The sequence below is a fragment of the Onychostruthus taczanowskii genome, unplaced genomic scaffold (assembly GCF_017590055.1).
Source record: "Onychostruthus taczanowskii isolate IOZ18803 unplaced genomic scaffold, ASM1759005v1 scaffold21, whole genome shotgun sequence".
Lineage (NCBI taxonomy): Eukaryota > Metazoa > Chordata > Aves > Passeriformes > Passeridae > Onychostruthus > Onychostruthus taczanowskii.
Window position 1 is genome coordinate 7,884,191 of NW_024499351.1, and position 21,435 is coordinate 7,905,625.

Below are 21,435 nucleotides of genomic sequence, written 5' to 3' on the forward strand. Positions count from 1 at the left end.
GAACTGTGGAATCTCTCCAACTTGAAGTCACAGTTTATTTCCACTATATTTTGTGGCCTTGGATTTTATTCAGTCCCTGGCTGAATTAGTTCCTTTTATAAAATAAAGCACTCTTGGTTATTTGTTTAAAGAAGTGAAGAGCGACTTGAGCACACAGAATGCATGGAAGTTTTTTTTCCCAAGTCTCCCTGAAGAAGATGTCTCAGAAGATAAGCAAGTGCTAAAAGCCTGCATGTGTGAAGATGGATAGCAGGGGCCTTTGTATTAACAGAATTAACTTCTGCACAGGACCAAGGAAAGAGTCCAAGCTGGAGGACTGGGATGTTCTATGAGATGCCCATCCACCTGTCCTGTCATGTTTCTGACTAGAGTACTACTAGGTATTACTTTCTAAAAATCTAATAATACCACCAAGGCAATTAATGAAGTAGGTTCTTAAATTACTTTTTTTAAAATAGCAAATTGCTTTTTCAGGCAGATGAAAATTATTACTTTTCTTTTTCATTAAAACTTGCACAGGTGGGCTGTGCTGCAGCTGGTCCGTGATTCATCTTTTTTTTCTGGAGGACTGCAAAGACCAGAAGATAAGCAGGAGGTATAGTGAGGAGAGACCTAACAGCAAAACACCGCAAAGACAAAACATAATTACAAGAGCTTGATCCTGAAGCCACAGAAATCAATTGCCTGTAGCATCTTGGCTGCCAATCTACTTCTAGTGCCAAAGCTGCTCTGTGTAGGTATGTCATACACATGAAACCTGACATTTCTGAAATCAAAACCTTCAGGATTTTATTTGTACATAAGACCCTTGTTGGTCTTTCATAGCATTCCAGTGCAGGCTTTTGATTGATATTTTTAAAAGCTTTGTTTAGAAATTTTAAGAGACCTTCAAATTGGACCTTTGTAAAATGAACTGAGTATTACTACTCTAATTCCCTGTAATGGCCAGATGACAGTTGAATATCCACTTGATGATATCACAGAATAGAACTCATTTTGTTCCTCTGTGCAATTTATTTCGTTTTCAAAGTCATTAAAATGTATCTGATAATAAAAGATGTATTCTCTATTGTAGATGCAATCATATTGTTGGACATTAATACAAGCCTGTTTGAAAACAGCCGTTTCCATAGGAACAGTTTTTCCAAATAAATTTTACATGGGAAAGTATGTCATAAATAATTGTCTGTGCCCTGAGGGAACTGCTAAACACCCAAAGAAAATGCAAGGGTAGAGAAAGGAAAAGAAAAAGCTATGAGAAATGCATGTAATGATGGTAAATTTGGAAAAGTACAGATTTTTTTCTATCTGGAATCCTTTTCAAATTTAAAAAATAGGAATGTTCCTTGATTTTGGAACACTGCTGATACAAAGTAGGAGTTCCTATTTTATCTTTTGGGATCTTAGTTGCATTCAAGTCATACTGAATAAAATCCTCCCTAAGTTATATAACATGTATACCTTGGGTTTAGTTTATCCATTTTTATTGCACACTGCCTCTTGAACTAAGGAGAGTTTATGCATGGTTGTGGTACATTTTTAGAATGGAAATTTTAAAATGTGTAAATCATATGTAATGTCTTACAGAAAGGATAAACATTGCATTATAGCATCTTCTCAGATTACAATATCTCAGGAAACAAATGTACTTGTATCCCATAAATAACTACACTCCCCGGAGAACACGATATGATGGACATCTTCATTGTCTAAAACTTTCCTAGGGAGGAAAATACAGTTTTTTCTTTTTAAACCAAGGAGAGATCAGTGGACAATTACCAAAGCTAGAGAAATGCAGGTGTTTGGTAATACCTGTGTTATAAGAGGGACTTCCCACCTCAGCAAGCAGGTGTTAGCTGCTGCTCATGGGTAGGGATGAAAAGAAAGAGCCTCAAGCATCTGTTTCAAGTGATTGTTCAGGAGCTGTGACCTAGGTTACTTAAATTTTCTTGTGTGAATGTAGTTAGGTGATATTTCTTCTCTTCAGTAACAAGCTTGAGAAGTCTTATACCTGAGTCATAGTTTCCAAACTGTAAGAAGATTCTGGGCATGTGTTTAAATAATTGTTTGCTTTAAATTATATTTCAGTTCTCATTTGTTTTTGACAGTTAATTATAAGCTTGGTCTGGAAGCCTCAGCAGTGATGGCCAAGGCAAAGGACTGCCAGCTTGACTAAAGGCTCTGGAGAGGCTCCAGATCCAACTAACTTCTGTGGGCACATGACTTAATTTCCTGAGCTTTTGTCCTCTGCCATGACTTCACAGTGGACAGTTCCAGAGTATCTCTTTGGAAAGATGTGCATCTTGCAGAAAATCCTGTCTGGAGAAAAGAGCATCTCCATTAAATGCTAAATGATTAAATTAAAGCTGAGTTTTCTGTTTCTCAGTAATGAGCTAAATTAGGTAACAAATAATTGAGAAGAAGATTAAACAGGAACAAAAACCCACCATTTACCACAATATCCTTCAGGCCTCACTGACAGGGAAATGACTTATACAGTGCTACCACTTACAATAGCGGGCCAACTGGCTGTGCTGTCTGACTAGGTAAAAGAAATTGTCAGCTCAGTTAAAATATACAACTAGAGTGTAAAGAGTCTTAAGTGATCTGCTACAGCTTCCTGATATTTTTTTTTAATATTCGTGAGTAATGACATAAGAAAATGACATGAATTATGGAAGATCTCCTGTACTTATGCATTCAGGCCTCCAGTTATATTCTTTTTCATTTGGAAAGTGAAGCCATTTGGTCAGACAAAGCTCTAAAAGAGTTCTATGCTGTACAACGCTGAATTGTGCTATCCAGTAAAGAACTCGTCTCCATGTTTCTCTTTCAGTGTCTTTTTGCACTGGACTTGTACAGGTCCAGATGGACATTGTTTGACTTGCAGTGATTTGCACCACAAAAGAATTGGTTTTGCATCTGCCTGTGATTGTCAACAACTTTTGGTGGAAAAATATCCAGACAAATGCCTGCACAGACCGGAGAAATAGGACACAGGATACATAGCCTTGGACCCTCAATGGAGCATGTAACACAATCAATGATTGTTGAACTCAGAATAGAATTTGTATCAGTTAAAACACACCTTTAATGTCTTGCAATCTCACCCCTTTACACCTCATTCTGACATTAAAAAAAAAGTTGGGTTTTTTTTTTGGTTTTTTTTGCAAACATTGAATTTTTTGCAAGCCTACACACACATACAAATAGAATAAAAACTTAATTAAATACCATAACTGGTTTATTTTTACCAGGGAAACACAACACTATCTCCAGAGAATAACACTAGAATGCACATAAGAGTTCATGTGTGGTTTTCTGAAACTGTGTTATGGTTCTTTCTTACACACTTTTAATTTCAAAGAGAGGGATTAGTTTTAAGGGGCTAATATCTACCTATGGGTGTGCCATCATCATCGTAGTCCTCCTCAAGATGTAAGTAGGTTAGGTAGCACATTCATGGGTGGAAATAAACACAAAACAAGGCAGAAAGATGGTGCTTACAGCTATGGGTGTCCACATTTTAGCACTGTAGGATCAGATTCACCACTAGAACTGTGCTGGCCTGTGAAAGTAAGGAGATTTCTCGGTACCAGATGATCATCATGAACAGAAGAAGCAGCACTATCACCTGCAATCTAACACAGCACAGACAGAGCACAAACTCTTATGGAGATTCTATTATAATCTTTCCAGATGATGGGCTGGGAAATTGCTATCTCATCAGCAATTCTGGAGAAAGTGTAACAGAGATGGAATTTAAAGCAGACAATTTGGTTCTGTCCCAAAACACAGAATTGCTGATAGGAAACAATAACAGTTACTAAAAAATGCTACTTGAATGAGAACAATAACATTTCCTCTGCAGGAAATTGTCTTAGGAGTGGAAAATACCTAAGTAGTAAATGACAAAACTCAAAAGCGCGTAAAAATGTTGTTTCTGACAGGGAAACATTCCATAATCAAGACACACGGCATTCTTATAGTTGCTAATGAACCAGTGTATTGTGTGCACACCTAATGAAGGTGCAGACCTGAATTTGTTCTTTTTGAAATAAAACTTATAAAATGAGCTCTATAGTCTTTGTTTCTATTTGCCCTTTTCTTGATTCCTTCTTCAAAATATTTTACTTTTTTCTCTGGAGTCATAACACTTTCACATCCAGAATAGATACTGCTACTCCCAAATATGATTAATTAATTCTGTCACTTAAACAATAACTGCAACATTCAGAAAAAGCAAGATATCCTGCTTCTCCCATTTAACTGTTCCTGTCCCTAAAACCACTTAAAACCTGAGAGTCACACTCTTTCCCTCCCCCAGAAATATGATGATTAAATAATAATAGTCGTGCTTTAGGGTTTTCTTTTTATTTACCTTCTGGTTCCTTGGACTCACTTCACACAAGAAGCCTTTTTTCTCCATATCCACAAAAGTAAAAAACTTCACTTAAAATTTAAAAATAGATTTACCATTAGATCCTGATTCCAGGAGCTGTGACTGTGAGAACTATTTTGAAGATGTGAAATTCCATGAAAACCACAAGACTGGGCAACACTGCAATTCCTCCATGAGGATGCTTTTGTTTTATGGGTAGTTTCCTCACTACCATAGCGTGTGGAACAGGGAATGGCAGAGAAAGCCTTTCTCTTCTCATGGCTGGGTAAGCGTAAAAGGTGCCAGGTAGATCTGAGTCCTTGCCCTCTCATTCCTGCATTCACGGATGACAAGAATTGTTCCCAGGGTACCTCTTGCCCAAAGGTGGTGAAGGTGAAGAATTCAGGGAGATGGAAGGGGCAGTGATGTTTTAAAATGTGAGGGGAAATGAATCTCAGGTTTCTTGTCCCTGGAGGAGAGAGGCAAGAGGAGAGGGGCAATCTAAGGTGAATACCCTCCACCTTGACCACCCCAGGGACTAGCAAAGGTCCCACAGCAGCCTTGTGCTTCAGAGTTACACAGCAGCTCTCAGACATGGTCTAGTACCAGCTGGAGAAGAGCCTCTTCTGCTGGCAGCTCATGAGGTCCAGCAGGCTCTTTCATTAAGAATGCTGTTTTAAAGCCTATGTCTAAAAAAGGGACTCAGGAATATCTTTTTTTTCTCTCTTCTTTTGAAAGAAAGAGAAGTCCAATTCATTTTCCATGGCATATTGCTAAAAAGGAAGAATATCCATAAAAAGTATTACCTAACATTTGTTTGCATTTTGAAATAAAGCAGCTAAGCTGCGAGCATAATTTTTGGATTTTCTTTTCTTTAGCAATACCTTAGCTCAATTGACCAGTACCAATGCTGTATTGTAGAGGTGGATATATTGTGTAATAAGTGAAACTATAGAGCTTCACTTACACTTTTCCTATTTCCTGCTAGACTAAATTATCTCATGGTCTTATTTGTGTTCAAGGGTAAAGTTGAACTTCTCAGTGAGACAGGACAGGTTGCATGTTCTTCATAACTATTTAAATTATTTTTGGCTGGAAACTTCAATTATGCACTATAACTTCAACAACTATACAGAAATATTCTCTAGTTTAATTTTGCCTGCCAATAGTCCAGATGTTTATACTTAAACACCATTTAACAGAGTTTTTTCCCCATAATATTATAATTAGGCACATTCTTGAATTCCTTTTTATCACTGTGGTATGTGTGAGAAAAAGGTAAAATAGTGTAAGTGTTTTTGATGGCACTGTAACTTTCTAGTGACACTGCAGGGAATACAACAACTACAGAAAGATATAAAACCAGAAACTAAAAAAAGTTATCTGGTACCCTAATCTCTGTCTAGATTGCAGACTAGTGAATTTGAAAATGAAGAATAAATTCATCTAAATGAATGGTTTCAGAACATTATAATTTTTTGTGAATTTGAGGAAGCTTTTGCCCTTTCAGAATGGGAAGTGGAATGTGTCAGAAGAAAAGCATGAGAAGATATTTTCTGTTTGGACTCCTTGTAAAAGAATAATTTATATTTATTTTTATTTCAAAATAATATCTAGTTTTAAAGTCAAGTACTTTAATATCATGTTTTAAGGACTTACATGATCATGAACTGAAACAGTTGGTGGTTCTAGTTAACGGCTTCCATTTACATATGAGCTTTTCCAAACTATTTTCTAAAAAATTAAAATTACATGGAGATGGGTGGAATTTGACCAATAAGTCAAAAAAGCCTGTTGCTTTCTCACATCTATTCATAAGTCAATAAAAGTGTTCCCAGTGGTTTTTTTTTAATATAATTTCTATGTAAATTTGTTTATGCACTGTTCTAGGGGTTAAAGACATGAGGGTAGGCTACTTGCTCAAGGATCTGTGATCTGGTCCCAGCTGGGTGGAAAGTAGGGTGGGGCTGGTTTTGCTCCACACCTGGCCCCCATTATAAGGTTCATCTTTTGCCAGACTTCTATAAAGATTCAAAGATTCGGTCATTCCCAGTTTAACTTCTTATACTGTTCCATCTTCAGTAATTTTTAATTAAATTTTTAATTTGTTAAAATTAAGTGACAATACAGTGAATTTCCCAATAACAAAATTACTTAAGGTGAGGTCATACAGTAAAGGAAATCACATCAACATTTTATTTGCCTTTGTACCCTGGGGACTGGAGACAGCTGCAGGATCTCAAATGGTTTTGACTTTCAAGGAATTGACAACTGCCCTTGATGTACTAAAAAGCAGGGGAGCAGGTGGCAATGCAATTGCCTTGGATGGTTTTACAAGGCATGCTTGTGTGACTGGTTCACGATCCTAATTCTCCAGGTCAGCATCAAGGAGGAAAAGTGGCTTCTCTCCATCGCCGCCAGGCTGTCATCACATTATAGCCTAAGTGGTGGAAGGAGGTCAACAGCTAATAAATCTTGTGAGTAGACTCACCACTTTCAGATTGCAATCCCTTTAGAGATCCCTGCTGTCTTTTTCCCTTTTCTTATTTTACCCGAGTGAACCTTCACATCCTCAGAAGCATTTAGCTTTTCCTGGCCTCTGACAAATCAAAAATACTAAACTTTGGATTGGGAGTTTCTACTGCTGTCTTTCAAAGAACCAGATCAAGTATGTTGCCAGATTTTGATTTTTCATAGGAGCTCTGAGATAAAGGTTCAGCTTAAAGACAGAGCTGTGCTATTACATGAACTTTCTGAAGGGCATTTTTCCTCTGTATCTTTGATTAAATTATTGAAATGTTATTACATTAAAAAAAAAGATGTCATTTAGCTGTCTTTGGGCTTTAGAGCTACTTGTAAAAGAGCTGTATTACAGACTATGTTATTGTATTGATGCATATTTTCATTTTATCAGATTCCCCAATAACTCTGCTGAGACAGCAGAAAAGCAGCCTGTGACCATCACTTTATCCATTTTTCTCCTGTGCAAAAGAAATTCTGAGGCAAGTGCAAATGAGAGACTCCAATAGGATAATTAAGACAGAAGTATTTGAGAAATATGAATCCTGAGTTTTTTATGTCTTGAAGTGTTTCCTAGCAATGCTTTATCTTTACTAGTTGCTTCGGTCTCATGCTGTCTTGCTTGAGTGTTGCAGTTTCACTTTGTTATTTGTACTGCAAAGGCAGTATGAGGCCATTTCCTGCTCCAGAGCACAGCAGAGACCCTGGGACAGCTGGACTGAGTGGTGACAGCACAAGGAACCACTGTTTTTCTCTGTAATGCTTGTAACTAAGTGACAGTCACATAATATAGGTACAGTATTGCTGCCTTTCAGAGGCTGGTGATGATAGGACAGGACATTTGTGTTTCTGACACAGAGATAGAGATATCTGAGTGGCTGGAGACAAGATTGTTTCATTGGCTAAGGCAATATCTTGGGCTACTACAAACACTGTGGGCTGACTTAAGAAGCTAAGGTCATTACAGAAAATAAATATATTGAATGTATATTATTCCTTTTCGTTTTCTAAATCCCATACTTTCCTATATTTCTTATTATTCTTGGAGCACAGAGCCTTTATTATTTGTTGTAACTTGAAAATTGGTAAGGTTATACTTGCTTTCTGATTAAACATGCTTCTTAGCCAAAAATGAAAATGCCTCAGACCCAACTTTTGATGGTCTCAGGCAGCAGCTGTAGTTGGCATGAGGCAGACTGTGGGCAGAGAGGAGAGGAGAGCACAGTGTCTGTGCCACTGATCAGCCCAGGTCAGCCCAACTGTGGAAACATTGCATTTCACTTGATGGCAGATTAACAAAGGCAGTGCAGTAGCTCTAGTAGTTTGATGTTGTGTCTACAAAAATAAAAAAAGCAGGTGAAAATTAACAATTATTCCATTTACTACTCTAATGGAAGCAACAAAACTCTTCTCCATCCAATGTCACATACCTTTTGGCCCATTTCTTAAAAGTACATAATCATTGCAAAGCATTTAAGCCCAATTCTTCTATAATATTTTTGAGGCTTTTTTTTTATCATAGAAAAAAACATCTGTGTCTGTGAGGCCCAGTCAAAGATCTCCCACCAAGACTCTTGGAGCTGACCCCATTAGTGTTTTCATTTATGTATTAAAAGAAATAGCTTTCAGAACACTCACAGAATTTCAGCTGTTGAAAGGATTGAAATGAGTCAAGTCTCCATGTTCTGAAAGTCAGAGTCTGCACTGATTCTGTGCTCCTGTCATCCTGGCAGAACAGTGTCTGGGCAAGCTGGTCACGGCTGCTCAAGAAGTGAGATTTAGCTGTCTCAAGGGTAACCTCCCTCTTAGCAGACTAGTCCAGCATCAGCTGATAGAAAGGAGATTAGCTGATCAAAACAATAACATGTGAAAGTAAAGGCATCTTTTGGAGGAATAAATGTTTCTCATCCCATTTCAGCATTTGCTTGGGAAGTACAAATTGCTGCAAGAAATCTTAAGCAGTATCAGCTACAGTATGGGAGGTTGTGAGGTTGTGTGGCTCTTTTCTGTGAATCCTCTTTTCCCCAGTTAAACTTTCAGGAGGCAGAAACTTCCCAGGCTGCTTTGTCGTTGCTATCTGACCCATTAACACAGGACTGGGGAGGATGCAAACAGCAATAATGAAGGGTCCCAGGGATGCCTTCATCCCCTCATCCTGTGGCCATCAGCTGAAAAGCTGAAAAGTGGTAAATCTAGGAGGCAGAGAAGCTGCTTTGTCTAGAGTTTGGCAGAGGAGGCACGAAGAACATCAGAGGGACATGGAGAGGGAGGGGCAGAGTATAATCAGTGGCATTTCACTGCATGAGTTATGAAAGATAGTCTTTCAAACTAATTATGCTATATCTGAAGACCAGTGGGACTTGCTGGTGTTCTTGGAGATCAGTTCACCTCTCCTTTTTTCCCAGGCTTTTTTCAAAACACCCCTTGTTGAGAGTTACAGGGTTATTGTAACTTCCTGTTGCAACAAATCTCAAGTGGGTGCTGCAAGGTCAAGGCAGAAGAGTCCCTAGAGAGGCAGATGTAGGGGAGGAGAAGAGAGGACAGAAGAAGACCAGAGTGAACAGTCTCTAACTTAACATATGCCTTGACATTTCAAATTCCATCAGTCTGTCTGTACGCAAGGTAGTGAAGTTTTATAGGTGTGCAGTGACCATTTGGTGGGTGATAGATTACTACAATATTACCAATTCCCTTGCTGAAAAGCCATATGGGGAAAACAGAAGTGTTTTTGTTTTCCAGGTATACATTCTCTTTCTTATGTTGTTCTTTAATGGAACTTAAAATTAAATATTAAGAAATTTTATGCTAACCCTGTCTTTATATTCTGTACAGCCTGTATAATTCCTTGCTAAAATTTTTGACAAATTCACTGCTGGTTTATAAACACCAAACTCCTGGATGAAATCCGCCTTAGCTTGGAGAAGTTGGTGAAAGAAACGAAGGCTGTAACTTCAGAAGCTGTAGACAGAACACAGTGCAAAGACTGCCTTGGGATATTGCAGAAGAAGAACAAGCAATGACAACAGCAATTGTCAATACTACCAGCCTCAGGGACTCCAAAATGAGTGTGTCTGCTGCTTAAGTAGGATTGTCATTGCCTAGGACAAGGATTAGCTGAGTTCTCTAGAGACAGAAAGACTGACTTCAGATGTTTCCAACCAGTTTGGCTGTTCCAGGCCCTGTGTTCATCTCAGCTCCATTGCTTTCAGCATTCCCAGTCCGCAGCAGTACTGTAGCTCTTCCCTGATTCCATAAGTCTGTGTATGTGTGATGCTGGCATAAGTGCTTGTTTGAATCTCAAGTCAGGTGTGTCAGAATATACCTGGTGTACCTCTGATTCATGAGCATAACCCCAGATAAAGAGCTGAATGCACAAATGATCTCCTTACTTGCATTACATGTAGGCATAGGTGGATGACAGGTAACACTGCAATGTATGAATATGAGAGTCTCAGAAACTATCCTGGTGCTCTTGGATAGTCTGATTTTGTTACTTGGAGCTATATATCACCAAATACTTAGAATTCTTAAAAAAATGTGCCAATGACAACTGACTGCAGAGGCAACTGAAATCATCCTCAGTACCCTTTCTATCCTGCTTCATGCTTTATAAAATACTCCCATGGCATGGTTCAGACCCTGAAGGGATGTGATGGATATGACAAGTAACTCCTTGTGAACAACAGTTCAGGTAGAGTCGAGAGCTCTGAATCTATTGCCTTTCAGGGTCGCTGAGCTGCAAGTTGTATGGAAAACACCTTGTTCATCGTACCTCTGGAATTATAATAGGAATTATACAGAGGTGGAAAAGTTATATACAAATCAAACAGATAGAGTGTCTAATTATTAAGGCTCTTGCTGAACAGAAAAAGAAAAGAACGTCAGAGATTGGAAGTTCTTTTTACTACTAAGAGCATATGGTTCTTTGAATCACTGCTGGCAGAGGCAGCATTAGAAAACCTGTAGATAGAAAGAAGAACAAAAAATACAAACAAAAAAGGAAGAGTCTCTATTTTCTTTGATTACGTGCTTCATCGTCCATAGAGGACACAGCACTGTCTCCAGAACCATCAGCCTTAATTCCCATCCCATGCATCAGGATAAGGAAGAGTCATTCAAAAGTGAGCAGGGGAAAATGATAATCAGAGTCTATCTTTACCCATGAACAGGGCATGGTTTATCACCAGGGATCACTGGTGCCTTTATAAGGGGTGTCATTCTCTGCACAGTCACTAATAGAGTGCATTTACTGGGCTGAAGCAGTGCTTACTTAACACATGCCATCAATACTGTTCAGGTAGCAGAGCAAGGCTCCAGCAGCTGTTCTGTATTTTTCTGCCAGACTCATAGCACCAAAAAGGTAGCTGGCCATCTCCACTCTTATGTTGTGAAAGGATGTCTCATCTTTTTAATTGATTAAGTTTCAGTTTGCCATGCTTAATTTTAGGCAACTAAATGACATGCCTAATAGTCTCCATATAATTGGAGTCTCTGGGTCACTTTCTGGGGTGCCTCAAAACTGAATGACCTCTGTTAATATCTATCCTGCCCTAGTGATGACAGAAGAGTAGTGTGAATATGGTCTCAATGAAAACACTTTATTTTAGATCCCTTACGGCAAAATTCCTGCTCTGTTCTGCTTTGGGACACCACCCTGTCAAAAGCTTCTCTGATATCCTACTCCCGCTCTTGCTTTCTTACTCTTAAAAGAGCAGTTCCTCTGTCTGAAGTCCTGTGCTCTCAAGGATAGTAGAAAAGTTACAATTCACTTTGAAGTTAAGAAAGATGTATTCTCCATTCAAAGTCAAAACAATCTTTGATCACAATTATTATTATGGTCATTCAGAAAATCTCTGCTACAGCTAAATTTTGACACATCACACAAGAAAGTTTACAGCCTGTGCTTTTCTTGTTCTCAAGGAAAGGTGCTGAACCCAAGGAACTGTTTCAGCAAGTCAGCTGTAACACAGTAAGCATCTCAACTTAGTTAAAGAAACCTCACAGGCCAACAACACAGGCAATCTTTTGCAAGTATTTTTTTATACAGCATTATGTACAACACAAGAAAAAAATCTTCATTGGACTGGGTTTTTTTCTTCTAGTGTGACATATTTTCATTTGAAAAGAATTAAAATATTCCCATTGCAATATTCTGAGAGCAGTCAATGCAATTAATGTTGTAGCTATGCCTCCAAACAGGGAAGAAAATACTTATTTTATAGAACAGCGGGAATATATATTGTGAGCAAGGTAAAATTATATCAGTAGATTTTGGGGGGAATTCAATACTAATCCCATCTGGACTTGATGCTTTACTGAAATGAGATCATCAATTACTGTCTGTGTTTCCTCATGAGGTAATGTTTTATTTAAATTGTTTCTGATTTCTTCTGACAGTTTAGACAAATGTAATTTTCATAAAAAGGACTTTAACCGCTTTCAGCTTTTTCCTCAGTATATAATTTCTAATAGAATTTTTGAGGCATTCTCTAGTCTTTATTGATGATTCTCTATTTTTATCTCTCTTTCATGTGGATGAATGCATAATATGGTATCTCAAACCTTTACTTTGTTGAGCTGTGATTAAACTTAGTATTAACCACCTAGATTGTAACAAATTCAGGAAGTCTTTTTAGATACTTCTATACATCTGTGCATTTATCTCTGCCCAAATCTCTCCTTCACTACTCTGCCAAGGAAAACAAATTACTGCTTGTTTTCCCAATTTAGAAGTAAAGGATAGCTCTATCAGTTATCATCACCAAACTCCTCAAAGCTTGGCTTGCTTGCAAAGTAAATTGAACGTCCCCTTGGAGTCACTTTCTCTGATACCCAGCCTTGGCTAGTGCTCACAAGCCCTGAAATGCCTTCCAAAGAGCAAAGATTTCTGTGCTGGAAATAAGAAAAATCATCATCATCATGAATCATCATCACCATCAGTCATCATCACCATCATCATCACAAAATTGGTTTTCTAATGAGAAAAAGTGGTTGGAATGCAGGAATTTCTATGCTGAAAGCCACATAAAGGAAGATCCAGGATGAGTAAGGTTAACATTGTTTTCCTTTTGGCACCAAAATATCACTTCAACAGCAAATTTTATCACAGCATGAGAATAAGAAACCTTATAGTGAATGGAAGAAACTGCCTTCCAATAGCTTATGTTCCACTAAAGTCCAGAATTCAGGACTACTAAAGTCATGTTTATCATGCACTTTGGTACACAGCTGAAACCACTATCCCAATATTCTGCACCATAGTTGAATAAAACTTCAATGGAGAGGACTCTGGAATGACAGGAACTAAGGAAAAATTATAGAATTATATGAATAAAAAACCTGGTATCATCTATGAACTTATCTCCTGATACAGAAAAAAAGAAGTCAAGTACAAAAAAAAGCAACGTGGACTGGTGATACAGATAATCTCTTTGTGATCAAATTGATTCTGGTACCCATTGAATCTTTTAGTTAGACAATGAAAGTCACTTCATGAAACTTCAAGACCCCGATTTGCAGTGGGACAGGCATTGATCTTTAACAATTTTCTTAGCTGCTAGCTGGAACAAGGGCTGCAATATACTCTCATGACATGCCCTCTACAATTCTTAAAATTTGCTGACCTTTCCATACTTCTGTATCGCTTTTTGTGTACTCAAAAACTCCCTTTCACAAAAAAGCCTTGGTGTTGCAGTTGGTCTTCTGATCCACTTCTCCTGATCTGCGTATATAGAAAAAGTCAGGAACAAAAACTACACCAATCAATTCTTCTCAGCCTAGGAGAAAAATGGAAACACAAATTACTATCTATGAAATTTCTAGGAAGAGACCAGTGTCAGTTTTTTAACCATTTCAGTTTTTCTAGACTTGGCAGCTCTGTAACTGTAGGAGAGAAATACTTGGTAAAGAAGCAGAATACATATTGATTTTTACCTACTACTGTCTGTCCATCACTCATTCGTACAGCTACCAAATTACCAATCAGTACTCTGCATCCTGGCTTGCCTCATGAGTTCTCCACCAGACACCCTAGGGATAGATTTTATTTGCTGATGCCTGAATAAACTAAAGACCTTTATTGTCATTTTTGAGGCTTGAAGGAGATTGTTTAGAGGACCCTCAGACTAATGATGTTGCTGCCAGGAGAGCTCCAGGTCTCAAAAGTCAATTCTATCACAAATGAGATATTTTTCAGCAGCAAGGTTCTTGGAGGAGGTGATGAAGAAAGCAGATGGATATAAACCTTGTGGAAGCATAAAGGGGAGAAATGTTTGGCATCTGGCACCAAGGGCTGGCCAGGATAGAGTGCTGGTGTGGGTAGCCAAGCACGGAGCCCTCTGAAGCTGACATGTGAGCGGAGCTGGATCTGGGCAGATCACAAGGACTTCCAGGACAGGCCTTGCAGGTATCACAAAAGTGTTCAGAGCACTGTTATGTTGAACCAGTACAACTCTGTATATGTTTTGCTCAGGAGGTCAAATCAGTATAAAGCACCAGGTCTTAGAATTTTGTTCCAGACCTGTTTAACTCTATCAAATGATAATGGAGATAGCTGTTATTAAACATGATGGCTACTGCAATAATGCTGCCTTTACCCCCACCTCCCCCCTTCCACTCTGAAAGATTGGAAAAGTTCCATTCAGCAGGTCACAGGAGAGGTTAGGAAATGAGAAATGAAGTGAGCATTAAGGACTGATCCCCTAAAAGCCATTGCCATATCTAAGAGGAGATGGTTCCTGGTTTAGGGATCTTCTGCACGTTCTACTTTTGTTTCCTAATTTGGACTTAATTGTAACCAGTATCAAAATTGATTTTTTTAGTGACAAATTGAATTACAGTGTAACAAATCTCTGTCACTGAAACTGTCTTGCTCTCTTCTTACTCTCTTGTTTTGTTAACATTTTGTTGGTGAAGTACACATGCAAAGATTTACAAACACAGTAAGCACATTTAAAGACTCACAGATGTCAGAAAACATTGAAACTAGTTCCCGTGCTGGCTCAGCAAACCAGATATGTTTAAATACCCACAGATGTCAGTGTGTTACAACAAGTCCTCATGCTATATCAGTATAAAAGAGTTGCTTTGAAGTGAATGTTTCCATATAATTAGTGCTTCTGTCATGCTTCCAATAACTCCTCAAGCAGGAAAGCCAGCATGCATAAGCTCCTCTTATAAATCCACTACTGCCTTCTCTCTTAACTTGTGCACTATGAATGTATATCCTTCTCAGATATGTTTGGACCAAAATTGATATTGACTTATTAAGGAAAGTTTCTAAATTAACTCCAAACATTCTTCCAACGATAACTGTCATTACTGATATATGCTATTCATCTAGTGAATTTATTCATTTGCCAGTAGAGCCACTTACCTCAGGGGCTTGAGGAGAATCCAATTATTAATAATGCCCAACTAGTTAATTCAGATGTGGTTTTAACAAGCTAAAATTAAGGTGACACAAAAATACACAGATTTACATAAAATGGGTTTGTGAATGTCGAGATAGTTGTGGGAGCACATAGCCAGCATAGACAAAAGAGGAAATTCAATGTCTTTCAGCACATGGATATCTGAATGGAGCCATCAAGAAATCATGAGTGAATTTATGGTGTATCTGGACAGGGAGGGCAAAGACACAAGAAGAGCACTAGATGTTAATTGGAAGTTAAATTAATCACACCTTTTATCCCTGGAGGTATTTAAAAGATGCAAAGACATGGCCCTTAGGGACACAGTTCAGTGATGGATTTGACAGTCCTGGATTACCAGCTGGACTTGATGATATTTAAAGTCTTTTGCAACCTAAATTATACTGATTTTATGAAATGTACATAGGCATGTTGTTTAGCTTTTCTGTAATATAAATAAAACAAATAGATTATAAGATTGATGTTTTGCAAATTAATTTCAAAATATTAAAAAATTATTTTCATTTGAGGATTATCAACATCTTGAATGAACAAATCAAACCAATATATTCTACTACCAAGCAGAGCTTCAGTGGTTTCCTAATGAATATGTAATGTCTATATTAACATTTTTATTAGGCATAAGTCATCATTTTTTCATATCCATAAACACAGTGGACCATGCATGAAATTACTGCTTTTCAAGAGAGTGAGTTGTGTTTCCTGTTGTAAAGACTTGTAAACTATTGCTAAACTGCTGTGTGGTTTCTACTAACAGGGTTATTTGGGATAGCTTTTCTATTCTGTTGCTCAGGAAACAATGTGGCATTGATAGAATCACAATTTTTTATAATTCATGCATTTAACTAACAAAATTACACTAATAGTGTAATCTAGCCTGGAGGAACTATGATGCTCACTGTTCAACAGTTTGCTTCCTTCTTAAGAAATCTGAAAAAAATTGGAATATTGTCTCTTCCACAATATGTGAAGCTTAAAATTTCTTCCTGAGACTTTGAACACTTTATAGAGAAGTTTGTCAGAATGAAACTGATATATTTGTTTAGTTTTAATAAAATCTTATTACTAATTCTGTGTGATTCATGTGCTGAAAATAAATTTACTGCATTTGAATGAGTCAAAAGAAGAAAGTATTTGTTTTGATTTGATATGAACAGCTTGGTTGCAGGTTGTCTTCTATGATAGGCTGGAGTCCAAAGTTAGGCTAAATATTACTTCTGAGTTAAGTATTTTCATTTACTCAGGATTCAACAAAACCCCCATAAACAGGGGCAGTAATTTAGCAAGGTAGGTTTTCATCTGAAACACAGATAATACGCTCTAGGAGACTGACCATGATTGTTGAAGGTGAGCTAAAGAAATCTGAAAAATATCTGTGTAAATCTGAAAAATATCTGTGTAAAAGGATACACCCACAAACTAAACCTGCAAAACCACACTTTACTATCAGTATTGACTGAAAAGTAGCATTTTTTATTATGCTGTGCCTGTAATGATAGATTACAATACTTAATTTCCAAGGATGGTGAATTGTGCCTATGAAGACCCATCAGTATATTTTCCTCTACTTGGCCTTAGACAGGTACCTATTAGCTTATTTGGGCTTCCTTGTGAGTCACCTGATTGCTCAGGAATGATGTACAGAAAAGCAGTTCAAGAAATTATAGATTTTGGCAGAAAGTAAAAAAATCCAGCAAAAAAAAAGTCAAACGTTTTTGACTGGATGTTATCCTTGTAAATGCCCTATGTAACATGCAGGCATTGTGGTGTTCTGAATGAGCCAGAGACAGGCTCCTGATGTGTAAGTAATCAGCCAATATCCACTGTCAGAGAGCATTGCATTTCACAAGTGGGAAAGACTCCCAAACCAAAATAATGAGAAAACATGAAGGGGTAAGAAGTAAATTCAAAATCAAAGAGGATCCCTGGAAAACCAAATATTTGCTTGAATATTTTGCCAATTTTTTTTCTTTAAAACACAATTTTTTCATGATCATAAACACATATGACTGAGAAATAGCTGTTAACTAGAACATGAAATGGCTCTCATAATGAGGGTGTTGTCCAACTCCTTAGATTATATCACCACACTAATTACATAATGCTTAAGTCTGGCTGATGAAACCCATAGAATACAGTGGCAATCATGGCAAATCTCAGTTTTGGAATTATAATAAAAAACTTGAAAAGCCCTAACCATTTTTACATGCTTTTATTTTTAAGGATGCTGGTGCTAAGGCCACCAGTGTTCACTATTTCTACAATGTAATAAAACAGGCCTTCTAGGTGTTGAAAAATATTTAGGATATCAATTATTAATCTCTTAAACAGTGAAGTAACATGGTCATGACAGCTTTTTTTTTTTTTTTTTTTTTTTTTTTTTTTTTTTTTTTCCCTACTGTGGCCAAAGTAAAATTGTGTGATCTTATCTATATTTTGTACAGGTTTTTGACGTGTAGTTCCCAGGACTCTGTACAAACATAGATTGCATGACAAGATTATTTAGCTAGAGTGTTATACTGTTATACTGCACTCCCCAAGCATTTGTAATATTTTAATATGTTTATTTTATTGTGTTTTGTTTGGTTAGTGCATTTTAGATTGTTAATTTTTATTTTTGCAGCTTTGTGTGTGTGTATTTGTGTTTGCAGTTATTTCCTGGTTTTAGTAACGTTAAAATAGATTCTTTTTCTTACAACATTTTTGGTGGAAGGGTCAAAAGAAGTACTTTTACCAATTTTGAAAAGTCTCCCATCAAAGATCCATAAGCAACCAAGTGGGTTTGGAGCTACATACTGACAGCTCAGGGTGCAAGCCATCTGAAAAGGTTGTCTGAAATCCCTCCAGCCAGAAAAAACTGACATAGGTTAACAAAGTGTGCATAGCAGTTATGATTTAAGTCTTTCCCCAAGAGGCATGACTGATTTTTTTGAAAGTTCTAATAAAATGCACAATGCTTGGTTTGCCTACCTTTATTCCACTGACGATAGTGCTGTTCTCCAGAGTAATAGCTTGTGAGCACATTGGTAAGCACAGTAAGTATCCATAATTGTCAGATCACTTCATGCCATCAGCAGGCACTGAAGGTAATTAATATTTAATCATTCATTAGGAACACACAGAGCCAAAAAAGACTTGTTTTAAAAGTATTGGCACAAAGCTTATGGAAAGCTGCGTGGCTCTATGGAAAACAGCTTACAAATCTAGTAAAGACATTGCAGGGGTGCCATTATAGAATATTTTATATCTTTATTTGTGCACATCCTGTTAGGAGCATCTAGTCTGCAGCACAATAAGCAATCACACTAATAAAACCTAAGATCTATGTGACTGATTATGTAGCATATCCCAGAAAGGAAACAAACCTCAATTTAAAGCTTGTACTGGCTGCTACCAGAATTTATCTTTTACTGTTTAAGTTTACAGTTTCAGTCTTTATAAACTGGTGTCTGGGATGTAATACACTTATAACTTCCCATTTTTACACACCAGAAGCCAAGTCCATTCAAAACACAATAAACAGAGATCTGCACATCTTGGTGGGCTGCCAGCATTGCTGCAAATAAGAACATGGAATGGTAGGTTTTCCCCAAACATACAATCCCTTTGGTGATATTTCTAGTGTCCTTGCAGAAGATCTCTGATGCTGGAAGCCCACTGAGAGCATTATGAAAAATTTCCCACAACCCACACACCTGAGACTGGCAGGGCGCATATGTGAAAAGTGCATCAGTCATGATACGTTTTGCCATGACATGGAATTGTCATGGCAAAAGAGTATGATTCCAAGCATGGACTGCCTCTGTGACCGTGTCTTTAGGAAGGGAGCATGCAGTAAGATTCTGACCTGGACCAGAGATGTGGACTGCATCTGTGTTCCTTACTTATGTCCCTGTAGAATGGAAATGCAAGCTCATTTACACAACAGTCCACACACACATGCTTACTTTGAAAACAGAGCCATTGACTACGCCAATTCCATATTTCTATCATATTTGTATTTTGAGACTGGCTTGACCTTTACTCTGTAATTGTCAATGATATTATATTTGGCTTCTCAGTGTTAGGAGCCCAGTGCAGAACTGTACCTTTTTGCTTTACTATCAGCATTGTGGTAAATCAACACTGACACTTAAAGGGCATAGGGATGCATGTGTGTGGGAGGTCAGATTCATAATTTTTTCAGAGTGATTTTCCAGTTTGGGAAAAGTCATACTTGGTATTAATTTTCTCAAGTGAAGAATAGATTAAAATTTGGGTTCAAAATTATTTGGGTTCCTAAAACGAGAGCAGTGGTAAGTGATGGAATTTCCGTATGGTGACTGTGTGATTACAGGTGATAAAGCACTTGTCAGCTGAAATGTTACTGTCATTGCTGTTAAGAACATCTCCATGAACACTGTTTATCATGCCATGTATTGCCTAGAGAATGGACCCAGTCTAAGTCTGTGCATCCATTATACTTAGTCCCAAGGCAAGTGAAATTTGAAGCCTAACACCTATTTCAGGAGCGCACGAATCACCTAAGAGTTCACGCATGACTGTGTTCCCACTGCAAGATCTCTGTCTCATTAAATGTAAGGTGTAACAGGGTTTGAACTTTGCAGAATGGGCAAATCAGTCAGAGAATACCCTGATGTTTCCCTTTTGCTTTTATTTCAATGTAACTAATATTTAAAGTCAGTTTTCATGACACAAATTGTGTTCAGGAGTTTGACATCATAGTCAGTACAATACAGAACCCTGATAAGAGAGCTGACTCTCTACCTTAGTGTGCTGCTCTTGTGGGGAGAAGAGGGTGTCACAGCAGGAAGTAATCTCAGCCTTTTTTAAAATCTTGCATTTTCTGAAGCTGTAAAATTTCAAACAACTTGTTCTCTTCTTCTACTGAGTCTTCTCTGGCTTTTGTCTGTGAGTTTATAGAGCTCGTCACTTTTGCCCACTAACTGCTTTCAGGCATCATGCAGTTGCACAGCCTTAAAGGTTACCTGAACCACTCTCCCTTTGCACCTGGATGGCTCCTAATTTCTTTTCATCTATTTGTGTATTAAAATTGAAACTGATTTACCACTTCCTTCTCAGAAATATTGCATTCCTGTGGTCATCAAAAGCTGGTTCCCACTTGCACCTTTTTACTTTCTCAGATAGCCCAGGTCCATTCTGTGATGTAAATGAAGTTGATTACTAAATGAATAGCAAGCAGTTATTTAGCTACATGATTCTCACTAAGATCCTCCACCTGGAGCTGGAAAACAGTATACACTGGAGCTTATGTAGGGGTCCAGTTGTGAGGGGTAGTCATCGTGCAAGAAAACTAACTGCAGAATCTGAACCACAGCCAAACTTGCTTAGAAAAACAGAAAATTTTGAAGGCATGAAGAGAAAAGGAGCAGGGCAGAATAGGTGTATTTCTGTTAGAAAAATATTCACATAAAAAGGCTCTGAAATGACTTTAATTCATATAAGTGTTGCATATGTTACTCAAACTTGTAGGCTTTAAGGGAATAAATGCCAGCAGCTAGACACAGTACAAAGAAAATGTAATAAAATGTAAAATTACTTTTTTTACTCTGCTTAAGGTTGCTTTTAACTCCTAACCTTACTTAATATTATGGCAGCTTGTCCTGAACCATCTGTCATGTCTTTCTATTTGCTTCCATGTAGATATATTACTTTTAGATAGTAAATAGTAAGTACTGCAACATATGCAGCTGAACGTACCAATGACACTCTGCAATCAAATTTGACTTACACAGGGAGCATAAGAATGACTCTTCTGGACTGTATATGGACTAAATATGATCTACATATAGATATGGACTAAAGCACTGTTGTTTAACAGAGTCACACCTTGTTTCACAACAAAGTCAGTTACTCCTCCATCTGCACCTCACACCTTGCTAGTTTTGTGCTATTTAATCTGGCAAAGGGAGGTGGCAGTTTAGCTCCCACTGCCAGGCAATATGCTGGCCTCTAATTGTGCTGAATAGAAGTGCCAACACAGTAGTGTGCTGCAGGGCTCAGGAAGTACTCATGAACCTCTAATGAGGAGCTGAGGTTGTTAAGCATGGAAAACAGGAGGCTGAAAGCAGGCCTTATCAC